Source organism: Sus scrofa, chromosome 3 (genome assembly GCF_000003025.6).
Source record: "Sus scrofa isolate TJ Tabasco breed Duroc chromosome 3, Sscrofa11.1, whole genome shotgun sequence".
In the NCBI taxonomy this organism is placed as follows: Eukaryota; Metazoa; Chordata; class Mammalia; order Artiodactyla; family Suidae; genus Sus; species Sus scrofa.
In genome coordinates, this window is record NC_010445.4 from 55,514,906 (window position 1) to 55,529,431 (window position 14,526).

A 14,526-nucleotide genomic window follows, 5' to 3' on the forward strand; every position below is an offset into this window, starting at 1 on the left:
CTTCTGTTGCGACATGAGTATCTAGACAATGATTTTTTTTCTATCATTTGTTTATTACTCTTTCTTGATTTGCATTATCACATTAGATTTTTTTGCACAGGGGAACCCAATGGGGATGTCTTTGTTTATTAGTTTATAACTTAAAAATGAATATTTTATATATAGAAACATTTAAAACAGAGGCAGAAAAGCTCTTAAGCCAGTTTTATCTTAATGCTAAAATTTTATTATCGCGAATTCTCGAGCCTCTGAGCACTGTGGAAAAACAATCCTTGAAGAATAAGTGCTATCAATTATTAATGACTATTAAATTAGCATGGAGTTTGGTCTCCCCTAAGCATGTTTCATCACTGTGGAGCAGGGAAACACCCTCCTGTGTCTTCTGCTCAGACAAAGCCTGGACCCAGTCCAGGCGCCCCGGGTGAGCTAGCCGCTGAGCCCATGGCCTCAGCTCTGTCCTAGAGGGCACCCCAGGAAGCCCCCCTCTCCAGGCCTAGGACATGGTCTTGGCTGCCCCTGACTTCCTGGAAGGAACCTGTGACCCTGATCATGTCCATGAGCTTGAGGAGACTGTGTTTGGTGTTTGTCCACAACGTCATCTTATTATGGACTGAATCATAACACCCCCTAAATTCATGTGTTGAAGCCCTAACCTCAGTGCCTCCAAATGTGGCTGCACTTGGAGATGGGGTCTTTAAAGAGGTAATTAAGGTTAAATGAGGTCATTGAGGGTGGGGCCTAATCCAGAGTCATTAGTGCCCTTATAAGAAGGGGAGATGAGAACAGGGCACAGAAGGAGGTTGACTCCCAGTCCAGGAGAGAGGCTTCAGACGGAAGTGGATCTGCGGGTGCCTTGATCTTGGACACCCAGCCTCCAACTTTGTAAGAACATTAGCTTCTGTTGCGTAAGCCCCGGTCCATGGTATTTGCCACCTCAGCCCAGGCAGAGTAACGCACTAGCCCTCTGTACCCTGTTTCTTCGGCCAAGTTCATTGCCCTCCTAAGTGTCTGATACCCAAGTCTGCTTCCCAGGGGGCCCCACCCAGGCTTCCCCTTAATCCTTCTCCTTTCTCCCTTGTAAAACATCGTGGGGGCAGCTGTGCTTTGGAGGTTCTTAAAGTGTAAGAAACTGTCAATAGCTTAATCTATGATCTGGTCATGGCAGTGACCCAGCACGGGGGCTGAGAAACAAGTCGTGAACCTCATCAGTTGTCTGTGAGCAGAAAGTAGATTGAGGCGGGGGAGCACTGGAGCCCTTCTGTCCTGTCCCCATCCACCCCATGGGGTGGCCATGCCTGGCACCCTACTCCCAGGGCGTGTTTACAACAGCTGCCCCCATCCCCCAGTGAACACTTGTTCTCCCACAAGCACATTGAATTTGGCCCTATGATTAAGGAGTCCAAGGTCACCTGCTGCTGTGCCCCCCAGGCCACCTAGCTGTTTCCTGAGCTTGGACTGCCCACCCTAATTAAAATTGGGGTCTCTTCTTGCAGTGGGGGACCTGGAGATGCCTCTGATGGAGAGGGGGCTTGAGAATCACTCTGGGCTGGAATGAACAGGGCTACTCCTCTCCACAAAAGTAAATTATCATTATTATTTTTTAAATGTTATATACCATTGTGGCAGGAAAGAGCACCAGAAAAGCTCTAACAGTTCTCTGCTTTGTGGGAATTTCTTCTTCGAGCTAGGGGCACTGAACCCCAACAAAATAAACTGCAGTTTGGAAGAAACTCATTCCAGGAAAAGTTCTGAATATGATACCTGTGTTCATCTAGTTGTATTAGCCACACAAAAGCATTTTCAAACATATTCTACTGCACTCATGCCTCTACCTGAAAGTACAATGAATTAAATGCAGTTATCCTTATGGCTATGACAGCCTTGTCAAATGGGCCAGTTCCAGAAGCAGGGGGGAGCGAGGAGGATGAGTCAGATACTGGAAGGGGCAGGGGGCCTGAGCTGCGGTTGGTTGAATTCAAGGATGCAGGACACATGGATGCAGAGGACTCCTGTACTAACCTATTGCCTTGGATGGTTGGCTGCAGAGACTGGGAACAGCTTACCGCTGTCCTTCCTATTGCAGAGTATCTACATAGATACAGATACTAGAGGTCTCTCTCCAGCATCAAATTAATCAAACAGTAGAGGCAGCATAGCAAGGACCGTTGCTTTGCTCTTTCAGAGCCACTTCGGAGAAGAGGAGACAAAGCTCTAACCAGAGTCCTGCCATGCATCTGTTGACTCTACACACAGAACTTTAAGACAAGCCTGGGCTTCCAGGTGCAATATGGGGAGGCAGGCGACGCTCTTGATTCTCAGAGTTCACCTGTTCTCCTTTTAGTGCCTGGGGCTTTTGAGAACTGCCTCTGTTCCCTGCTAGCAAAACCCTGTGCAGAGGCAGGGAGGCGGGGGAGACCTAGGAAAGATTAGAAAGTCAGACGCCAGCAGCCTTGCAATGGCTAACAGCTGTTAAGAGCCATTTTGACAAACTCAAAACCACAGATAGCCTTCAGCTGAAAAATGGCACTCTGTATTCTCAGGTAGGAGGGTTCAGAAGAGCCTGGGGAAGCCTCTCAGTCATCCCCAAAGAGCCAGCTCCCTGACTGAAGCCAGGCACTGTTCTCTCAATCCATCCAGCACCCCATACACTGCTCCTTCTGTAGCCTGTCTTCCCATTAGATGTGGGGATAGCTAGGACCCTCAGCCATGGTGTGAGTGAACAGCAGCAGCATGGAAGAGGCAAGGGCTTTGGAATCGAACGTGTTTCTGCCTGTATCTAGATCTGTAATGTAATATATGTGGCCCCGGGTAAGTTAGAAATTCTTTCTTTACCTCAGTTTCCTCCTATGTAAAATGGGATAATACTAACTACCTCTGCCCAGTGTTCAGGGACTGATTTCAATGTGAGAGGAGGCAGAAAGGATACTCTGACGCCAGCCGGGTATCCTATGATTCAACTCGGTTCTGATGCTCTATCTAGAGATGGCATCAGGTCCCATGGATGAAGAGCTCAGTCCTACTAGACGGCCCCTCCCCAAGCTTCAGACGCCAGGCATCAGCCAGATTGTTACCTGTGCTTCTGGAGGACTGGCTACAGATCAGAGGTTCTCATGACCTCCTCCATGGGTTCCATGGGCTTGCTAGAGCAGCTCACAGAACTCAAACTCAAAGATTAGCAGCTTGTTAGAAAAGGGTGTAACTTGGGAACAGCAGAGGGAAGAGCTGCTTAGGGTTAGGGGTGGGGGAGGGGCACAAAGCTCCCATCCCCCTCCAGGCGCACCTCTCTCCCCCATCTCCATGTGTTCACCAACCCAGACGCTCTCCAAACCTATCCTTTTGGGTTTTTCCAGAGACTTCATGACAGAGGCATGATTGATTAACTCATTGGCTATTGGCAACTGATTCTACTTCCAGCCCCTCTCCATTCCCAGAAGGTCAGGTGTTGATCCTGAAAGTTCCAACCTCCTCATCACGTGGTTGTTGCTCTTGGCAACCAGCCCCCCTCCTTAGGTGAGGTCCAAAGTCTCCTCATTAACATAACCAAAGACCCCCTCCCTCACTCTCAACACCTACTTAATTCCAAGGGTTTGGGGAGCTCTATGCCAGATAAGGGGACAAGGCCAAATAGATACTTGTTAGAGATCACAGTATCACACTACCTCATAGAGTAGGGAGCATTAGACAAGTTAGTACATGACTTTCGCACCTGGTAAGAGGATTTGGTAGCCTTGTCATAATGATCAGCTGTGTGAGCCTCAGCCTCCCGTCTGTAACGAGGAGCTATCATTACACCAAAGGTCAAGCACGTAGCGCATCGTAAATGCTCAATTCCTGCTGATTCCTTTCCCCCTCCTGCTGGTAAATCCGTGACACCCCGTCTGGCAGGAACATCCACCGACACCCACATTCTTAACCATCTAAACACAGCTGAGTAGGAATTCCTGTTGTGGCTCAGTGGTAATGAACCCAACTAGTATCCATAAGGATGAGGTTCAATCCCTGGCCTGGCTCAGTGGGTTAAGGATCTGGCATTGCTGTGAGCTGTGGTGTAGATCGCAGATGAGGCTCGGATCTAGCGTGGCTGTGGCATAGGCAGGCAGCTGTAGGAGAAACTGTCCCAGTAAAAAGGGAGAAAGGAGAGACCCCGGCCATAATGACTAAGCAAAGTCCAGCCAACCGCCCCTAACCACCCCTCCCCACACATCTTCTGTAAACTGGTTTCCATATCTACTACCTTGCCTTACGTCACTCCGGTCCGATTAGCCAGGCATGGACCCGGAAGAGGTAGCCCATAAAAGCCTTGTGAAACCCTTCGTCAGGGCTCAGATTCCAGAGAGTGATCTCCTCTGAGCCTGCTAGTGCAATAAACCTGAGTTCTCCAACTCTCCAAGTGCTCGCTTGGTTTCTCGCCAGGCGAAAGAGCTGCTGGAGCTGGTACACTGGCCATAGGGCTGCCACCAGAGCTGATACATTCCGGCCTTGGGCTGCTGACAGCCGCCGCAACACAGCTACAGCTCCGATTCAAACCCTAGCCTGGGAACCTCCACATGCTAAGGGTGCAGCCCTAAAAAGACAAGATTCCCCCCACCCCCACTACACAGACACACACACACACACACACACACACACACACACACACACACACACACAATCAATCAAGTAGCCCAAATAAGTACAGCCAAGGCCAGGCTCTGAGGTCTCAAGCTTTCTCTGTGACGACGTTTTTCCTTGGAGCTGCTGCTCTTCCCTTCGCAGACACGTTGTCTCTAACACTTAGTGTGAGTCAGACACAGAGTGAGCCACCTTCAAAGCCTTATCTCATTTAACCCTCAAAACAACACGGTGAAGGACCTCTTACCCCAGTCTTTTCAATGGGGAAACTGAGGCTTAGGGTAACAAATCTAAGATCACAGCGATGGTGTCACAACCCAGGTCTCTCTGCCTCCTGAGCCTACCTTTGAACCACTCTGCAGTTTCCAGAACCAGAGCTGATAGGAAAAAGCTAATACCATGGACCCCTCATGGGCAGGCACACAGGAGGGAAGGGACATAGGAGAGTAGAGCTGGGCAGGACCTCAAGGGGCGAAGAATCCTTCAGCGATGAGGAGCAGCTTAACATGGCCAGCTCCTCCCTAACCCTGCTGCCGTTCCTGTGCCCCACATTCTCCTTCAAATGCTGGCTCTTTCTGTCCTCAGAACATTAACAACCTGGTTTTTTAAAATCTAGCTTCACATACCATACAACTTACCCATTTAAAGTATAAACACAATGCCTTTTGATATATTCTCAGACTTGTAAAGTCATCAGCACCCTCATTAGGACATTGCCGTAGACCCCCAAGAAACCCACTCTCTTGGCCATCATGCCCTGCAAGCCCCCCGACCAGACCACTCCCTCCCAGCCCTAGACAGCCAGGAATCTCCTCTCTATCTTTACAGATTTGCCTGTCTGGACATTTCCTATGAATGGAATTGTATGCTCTGTGGTCCTTTGTGACTGATTTCTTTCATTCAGCAGAATGTTCCAGATCTGGTTTTAAAGTAAACAAAAAGGGTTTAAATGTCAATGTACAGTACTTGGCACAAAGCAGCCCTTGGCTCAATAAATGCCTGTTGAATTTGGTCTTATATGATCGCCTTGAGTCACCAAGAAAAAACTAGACTTGTCTTATTCGTTAAGAATGCAGAAACGTGAAGGATGCTTTTCTGAAAGTTTTCCACTGAAAATAGAAAAAAGCCCTACAAAGTTAGTGCTTAAATGTGTCTCAACTGCTGGAAACTTGGCTTTCTAGAGTGGCTTGCCCTTGGGGATGTGTCCAAGTTGCCATCAAACTTCATTTTCTGTATCTGTGACACCTGATTTCTCAGCTTCTGTCTCCTGTCTTAGATGTTTAGTTGCTATGTTGGTCAGTTCTAACCCCAGGCTGGGGCATCTCTTTAATTCATTTATTCACGTACCATCTTTTATCAATGATGAAAACTTAAAGTACACTGGCCCAAGGCCAGCCTTTGAAAACATTTTGTTTCTAATACTAACGTTTTGACCATATTTGTCAGTTTTGTTAATGTGGGGCAGCTTTAAACCCCCTGTGGAAAAGTAAGTGTACCACGGAAACAAGAGCATATGATCTACCAAACTTAGAATGAGTAGTGAAAGAGCTACTCATCTGATAGGATTTGTTATTCCCCAAACCATACTGCATAGTATCTTGTGTTTATTCCTCAAGAGGTTTAAGTAGTAGGGAGCCACGTTTACTGGGATTAGGTATTTTCCTTTGTGGCAGTTTCGAGAATGATTTGTACTGGTTTCTTTCGGTTTGTGACCTTGCTAGCTCTACGTACAGTTACTAAATACATTGGCAGCTGTTTTTGTGCTCTAACTTGCCAGGGCATGTGCTTTGTGCATATCTCTAGTTTAAATAAATATAAATTAATTCTTTCCTTTCATATTGTCTTTGCCATGTTCCTGATTCAAATCTTTTTTTTTTTTTTTTTGCTTTTTAAGGGCCGCATTCGCAGCATATGGAGGTTCCTAGGTTAGGGGACGAGTCGAATCTGAGCTATAGCTGCTGGCCACAGCCACACAGGATTGGAGCCGCGTCTGCAACCCACACCACAGCTCATGGCAATGCCGGATCCTTAACCCATTGAGCCAGGCCAGGGATCGAACCTGCATCCTCATGGATGCTAGTCAGATACGTTAACCGCTGAGCCACAATGGGAAATCCCTGATTCAAATCTTCATATAACCTGAAGCAGCTATTGGCAGTTGAGGCTGCTGGTCTAGGCCAAATAAAGGGTATGGGGCTATCTCTGCCATGCCCCCCGCATCCACAACATCCTCTAGGCAGTTCCAGAAACCCATAGGAACTGCTCTTATGTGTTGCACTTGGGAATTCTGACCTTTGTGGAAAGCTTACCATTGGTCTCCAGCAGGCTGGTGGATATCACAGACCCGGCCCGTCTTTCTCACACCTTTTCCCACCTCTCATGCCTCTCCTGCCTCCTCCAGCTCCCTGTTCTTCTCTCCCACCCCCACCTTGGTTTTCTGTTCCTCCAGGCAGCTCTGTCTTGACCCAATTATAATTGGCAGGCAGCCAGTAGCCTCTTCCTCCCAGGGTGGACATCAAGCCTAGAGCAGTTTCCCCTTGGAGACTGGACTCACCGGGAGTCTTGCTGTGTGTATGGACCTTCCTCCTTTTTAGCACTTCATTGTGTTTGAGCCCTGGGCTGGTGTTTCCCATTCTTGGCAAAGTTCTCTTCTTTGGAGACTCTCTGGTCCACTCCCAATTTTCTTTAGCCCTGCATCCCCATTACAAAAATGGAAAAATTATATAAGAGCATCCTAGAAAAGATAGATAGCACTCCCATGTGTACCTACAACCCATCCATCCATTCCCAAACTACTACTTTCAAATTGTAATTGATCATTTGGTTCTGAGGCCAGATGGTATAAAAATTATCATCCACTCTAGTAGACTCATCATCAATGGTTACATTCTTTCAGAAGGGTGATTTAGAAATGTGGCAGGACTACTGAAAAGCCCTTGGAATTACTCATTCCACTCCTAGGAATTTATTCTAAAGACATCAACAGATGTGCACCAAAATCTGTATGCAAGTATATCAGGCAGAATTTTCTATATTGAAAAAACTTGGAAACAGTCTAAATGTCCAAAAATAGGACTAAATAAAATATGGTACATCAACCAGTAAAGTATTGTGTAACCAGTAAGTTATTTTCTGAACAATATACATATATATATATATTTTAGGGCCACACCAAGACATATGGGGATTCCCAGGCTAGAGGTCAAATTGGAGCTGTAGCCATCGGCCAACAACAGAGCCACAGCAACTCCGGATCTGAGCTGTGTCTGTGACCTATACCACAGCTCATGGCAATGCCGGATCCTTAACCCACCGAGCGAGGCCAGGGATAAAACCTGCATCCTCATGGATACTAGTCAGATTCATTTCCATTGAGCCATGAAGGGAACTCCCTGAACAACATTTTTAAAATAGGAGAAAGTCCAGAGTTCCCATTGTGGCTCAGTGGTTTCAGGACCTGACATTGTCTCTGTGAGGATGTGTGTTCAATCCCTGGCTTCACTCAGTGAGTTAAGGATCCGGGATTGAAGCTCAGATCTAGATGCAGCTCAGATCCAATGTCACTGTGACTGTGGCATAGGCCTGCAGCTGCAGCCCTAATTTGACCCCCAGCCAGGAAACTTCCGTATGCTATACAAATGCAACCATAAAACAAAAGAAAAAAAAAAAGAAAGAGAGAGAGAAATTTCAAAACTTTTGAAGAATCTTTTAAAAATCGAGCATACAGTTCCCTGGTGGCTCAGTGGGTTAAAGATCTGGTTGTTAGTGCTATGGCGAGTGTTCGATGCCTGGCCCCAGAATTTCCATACCCTATAGATGTGGGGGGAAAAAAAATCCAAGCATACAAGTGAAAACTGGGCTATAATACTTAAAGTAATAATATCCAATATTGTAAAAAGAAAGAAAAATGTTTGCATGTAAGCATGCTTAAGACAAAACCAAAAATGTTCACGGTGCTTATCTCCGTGTGGTAGATTTATTGATCATTAAAAAAACATATGTTTCTATATTTTCTAAATATTCAGCAGTATTCCTTTCCGAATCAGAGAAACAATTATTGTTCCTTGCTCAAAGAAATTAAGCCACAAAAAAGGTAAAAACACACAAAATGACCAAAAGCCTTTGCCTGTATATTTTTTTTCTTAGCTGTTTTACCCTATCTATTCTCAGAGATAGAGAAAAAAAAAATGGAATTGACATTTATCATGCTAAGAATCTAATTCTGTCCCTTAGCTCTGGAAGGTACATATTTTTCCATCTTAGAGGTAAGGAAACAAAGTCACAGTGAAGAGTGGCAACACCAAGATTCGAGAGCAGGTCATTTGGTCCCAAGGCGAGTTCACTTCTATGAGGTCCCTCTTTGTGCTACTTTTAAGTTACATTTTATTCTTATTGCATCTTATACTTATGCTACATCTTACATCTTATTTATCTGAGCTTTCAGATTTTATCAGAATCAACTTCCCCTTTGGTTAACAAAGATATTCTACTTTCCCTAAAAATTCTCATCCTAGCTAATTTTCTTTAGCTAAGATGTTGCCTAAAGAGCATCAATTCTTTGAATACTTACATTAAAAGACAGTCTAATTGACCTGAATAAAACTAAACAACTGAACGTTCAAACAAGCTACACACAGGGATTTTGCACGAGCCTTGTTATTTTGGCGCAGTAATCATTATAAACAAATGTCTGGCATACAAATCTCAGAAGTTCCAGTTTATTAGATAAGGTTAAAGAAGGTGGTCATCTCCCCAGTGTCTCATAGAAAAAGCTTGTGGCAGAGTTCCCGTTGGAGCTCAGCAGTAATGAACCTATTATCCATGAGAATGTGGGTTTGATCCCTTGTCTCACTCAACGGGTTAAGGATCTGGTGTTGCTGTGAGCTATGGTGTAGGCCAACAGCCATAGCGCTGATTCAGGCCCTAGCCTTGTAACTTCCATGTGTAGCAGGGGCAGCCCTCTTAAAAGGAATGAAGGAAGGGAGGAGGAAAATCTTGCGTCTGGTGGCATTAGAATTGTGCTGTCCAGGAGTTCCCGTTGTGGCGCAGTGGTTAACAAATCCGACTAGGAACCATGAGGTTGTGGGTTTGGTCCCTGGCCTTGCTCCGTGGGTTAAGGATCTGGCATTGCCATGAGCTGTGGTGTAGTTCGCAGACGTGGCTCGGGTCCCGTGTTGCTATGGCTGTGGTGTAGGCCGGTGGCTATGGCTCTGATTAGACAGCTAGCCTGGGAACCTCCATATGCTACAGGAGCAGCCCTAGAAAAGGCAAAAAGACAAAAAAAAAAAAAAAAAAAAAAAAAAAATTGTGCTGTCCGAATGAAGGCCTGACAGGTTGCTGGAAGCCCCAGGTGGGGGCTGAGCAGGCTTCGAATATCCTTAGGTGTCAGCTCAAAGTCTGCCTTTAATGTCACCCCGTATGAGCATGAAAACTGCTTTTAACAAGGAGTTCCCTTCGTGGTGCAGTGGTATGAACCCGACTAGTGTCCATGAGGACGTGGGTCTGATCCCTGGCCTTGCTCAATGGGTTAAGGATCCGGTGTTGCTGTGAGATGTGGTGTAGGCTGGCAGCTATAGCCCTGATTTGACCCTTAGACAGGGAACTTCCATGTGCCACAGGAAGCAAAGCAAAACAAAACAAACCTGCTTTTAACAAGCTCTGTTATCTGAATTTCAGCTACATCTTGTAATTAGGTCACATAAGTCATTTTGCCATTTGTCTACACCTGCAGTTACCCTGCCATTGTGTCACAATGACCGCTGTGTCCTGCTAATCTGTTGAGAAAATCTGGGAGGGACTGAGCAGATACACCTGAGTTGGGCAAAGTCCAACTACTGTTGTTCACATTTTATAAGGAAGCAGAAGACGTTAAGCAATTTGCCCAAAGTCACACAGCTTTGAGAGCAGGGCTGTTCTGCTATCAGGGCTGTACTGCTGAATAGAACAGTGTTGTGCTGCTGTGTTGCTTTTGAGTACTTGTTCTGTGTCTGGTCCATACAGAGAGGTGTCATAAGCATGAGCTCAACCTTGGACTTTGAAGACTTAGTCTGAAAAAAACACAGTGAGGAGTTCCCATGGCTCCGTGGTTAAGGAATCCGACTATTATCCATGAGGATGCAGGTTTGATCCCTGGCCTCACTCACTGGGTTAAGGATCTGGCATTGCCGTAAGCCGTGGTGTAGGTTGCAGACGCAGCTCGGATCCCACATTGCTGTGGCTCTGGCATAGGCTGGTAGCTACAGCTCCAATTTGACCCCTAGTCTGGGAAACTCCATATGCCACAGGAGCGGCCCTAGAAAAGGCAAAAAAACAAAACAAAAAACAACACAACCAAAAAAAAAAAAAAAGTGAAATATCCCATTTGTAATTTTTTTTATATTGAGTACATCTTTAAATGATTATTTTGGATTTTTGAGTGAAATATGCCATCCAAACTCATTTCACACTTTACCTTTTTAAAATGTGATTACTAGAAAATCTTAAGTTGCAAATGGGATGCCCATTATATTTCTAGGGGTTCAGGTTGCAGAACCTGTTTCTAAACTGATATGAGCAGCAAGAACACATGTAAAGTACCCAAGTCAAAGAATGTTCTGGAAAGAATGTTTGCGTTCTTCCCCGCCCCTCACCCACCCAACCACATTTTCTCACCAGAGCACCCAAGTCTCCTGATTTCCATGTGCGCAAATATCCAGAGACTCTAAAAGGACCACTGTTCCTCTCTTTCCATCCAGATTCCTCTTTAGTAGAGGCATTTCTTGTCATGTGCTATTAGAAATCTTATGATATACAGTTTGTAAATAGCAAGTCAGAAACTGGAAACTCAGGCCAGGATCCTGCAACTGCCACTCCTAAGGCAGAGGCATTAGAGAATGGACTCATTCATAAGCTTGCCACAGACGCAGAGGGAGAAAAGAGACTGACTGACGTGCAGACAGGAAATGCACACGAAGTAATTCACTGCCACTGAAGCGCTCTGAGCATCGGTTTGGTTGTGATATGAATTATTCATGCCCCCCCCCCATGGCACCCTTATGTTGAAGGTAGATGTCAGGGCAGGACCCCTACTCCCTGCTCTGCCCCAAGTGCTGAGCAGCTGTGGATGGAGTCAACACCCCCTCCTAAAATCCACTCTCCTCCAGGCAGGCCCAGAGCACAAGTCTGGCCACAACAAGCAGGCCTCCTTGTCCAACGGCCAGAAGATGGATGGATTCATTCAGCAGCCAGCCCAGTACTCCAGAGCAAAGAACCCGAGATAATTTATGGGGTTGATTTCTGCTATTCCTCTTTCCACGAGAATGCATGGTGGCTGTACAACAGACGTGGCCTTTTGTTGACTGCACAAAACCACCCCCTAATTTCATGTTTCAGGTATCCTAGTTAGGAATAAAAAATTTACATGCTGTAGGACCCAAGCAGTCACAGTGGTCAAGGGTAAGACAATAGGGAGTGGTTAGGACTCTTCCCAAGCGAGGCCCACCTGCCCCCTCCGTAGGGCCAGCTCCTAGTAGACCCAGCAGGCTGTTGCCTTGTGAGGGTGCACCGCTGGGGTTGTTACAACCTCTGATTTTTCACAAGAAGCCAGATTCTCAGATTTTCTTTTTTTCCCTTTTACAGTCACACCTGTGGCATAGGGAGGTTCCCACGCTAGGGGTCGAACTGGAGCTGCAGCTGCTGCCACAGCAACGCTGGATCCAAGTCACATCTGCAGCCTATGCCACAGCTTGTGGCAGTACCAGATCTTTAACCCACTGAGCGAGGCCAGGGATCAAACCCACATCCTCTTGGACACTGTGTTGGGTTCAAGGAAACTCCGGATCCCCAGATTTTAATGTGGAAATCTAACTTTTAAAGTTTGGGCTGGAGTTCCCATTGTGGCTCAGTGGAAACGAATCTGACTAGTATTCATGAGGACATAGATTCGATCCCTGGCCGTGCTCAGTGGCTTAAGGATCTGGCATTGCTGTGAGCTGTGGCATAGGTTGAAGTTGCGGCTCAGATCTGGCGTTACTGTGGCTGTGGTGTAGGCCAGCAGCTACAGCTCTGATTCAACCCCTAGCCTGGGAACCTCCATATGCTGTGCGTGCGACCCTAAAAAGACACACACACATAAATTTTGGGCTGGATGAACCCTCCTGCTGGCCCAGTTCAACTAGGCTGTTTATCCTCTCTGATTTTGTTTGGTTCCCTGTATAAACGGTAGGCTTTCATGGGAAGGGACCTATTTCTCCAGCATTCTTTTTTGTTCTCTCTTTGCATAGCCCTCACCACTCTTTGCATAGTGTGTAGCATGTGAAACAGTTATGATTTTTAACGTGAGACACCAGTTGCCCAGTTTTCCAATTTTATATTTGTTCCAGATTCTTCTTTGTTATTCCTTTGTGTCTTCTCTTTTCTCAAAGATCTCCAGACCCCCAGCAAGGAAAAGAAATGTGGTCAGGGTCAGGAATGGCTCTTTTCTGTCCCGTGCCCCCTCATGCCCTCCTCCATTCAACCCAATGCTTTGAGTTTGATGACAGGCCCTAAGGACCTGAAGAAACATAGGTTTTTCTGCCCAAGTAACCAAATGCTTCGACTTCAGTTAGATAACTGGCTCTTTTGAGTCTAACAGGCAACTGATTAAATGTTTTTGGCTTTTGTTTGTTTCCATGGTATGAATAAAGTCACAAACTGACTTACTCTCTCTAGGAAGCAGACCTAGACCGCTTCTTTACAGATGCTACGACGTCAAGATTTTGAGAACTGCACAATAGCTTTAAAAAGACGTTAGAGCGCTTTTTAAGGAATTGAAAGAAGACAGCTGTCTTTTCAGGAAATGAATTGAGAAACACTGGGTGAAGCAATATTTGCTTCCACCTTTTCCAAAACCCAGACACGCAGCAGGAAGTCCTCCAAGCCTGTGCTCCTAGGGGACACAGTGGGAGCCCATGTAACAAGGCTGGGGGGCAGGGATCAGACCAGGTTCTGTCCCACTGCATCTGCTTGTAAAAATACAGGAAGAACAACTTCCTGTGAGATACCCTGAGTGGGTAGAAGGAACGTGACACAAACTGCAAATCCAGCACATGTGCAGAATCTGCTCTTTAAGACATGTGTCCGGAGTTTCCACCGTGGCTCAGTGGGTGAAGAATCTGACTGCAGCGGCTCAGGTTGCTGTGGAGGTGTGGGTTCAGTCCCTGCCTGGGAATTTCCATATGCCCTAGGTGCAGCCATTAGAAAACAAAAAAAATAGGGAAAGATTTGTGTCCACCCAGCCTTGGAGCTTGTGGAACTTGTCTTAAATTTCTGCAGCTAACAACAAAACAGACCTTTTAAAAATCTCTACAGGGAACAGACAAGCAGCATGATTCCCCACTTTTGAGGACATGGGGCAGTCAGAGACTGCTTTATGTTTGCAGGCACACATTTTTGCCTCTTTTGTTTTGGGCCATGCACACTGAATTGGTGTCTGGGATCCTCCCGGGCGCCTATCTTTAGAGACCAGACTCCATGCTTGGGGCAAACTGTGCTCTTGTGCTTTAGCAGATTGGTTTTTGCTGCCCCACACTTTGCAGCTGGGCTTCCTCTAGCACTTCCTGAGATCTCTTTTGGGGCACCTTGCTTGGTCTATGTGTTCTGATGCCAGGCATGTCTTGAAGCTTGGCATTTTGGGTTCTGGGTACACATAGCTTCCCAACCCCATGGTTTGCGGTTCGGCTTATAGCTTATGGAGTGGAGCAATCTGCTGTTTTAGGCATCACAGCCTCTCTGGGTTAATCTCAAAGTAGGTAGTGGTGGAGCTGTAGCTGATTTTCTTCCAACTCCAGTCCCCAGAGAAGCTATATTGGAGAAAGAATCCTACAGAACAACACAATCCTATAACTTGGAGTTTTCTAGGGGGTTGCGTTTGGTTTTGGCCATGCCTGTGGCATGTGG

General features: G+C 46.3%; 1 long non-coding RNA gene across 1 annotated transcript in view; it reads left to right on the forward strand.

The window, feature by feature from the left end:
- Window positions 387-14,526, forward strand: part of LOC110259978 — a 40,002-nt gene continuing 25,862 nt past the window's right edge. Inside the window, exons 1-2 of the long non-coding RNA XR_002342531.1 lie at window positions 387-882; window positions 1,494-1,579. This is a non-coding gene — a long non-coding RNA (uncharacterized LOC110259978). The remainder of the gene's footprint in view (window positions 883-1,493; window positions 1,580-14,526) is intronic.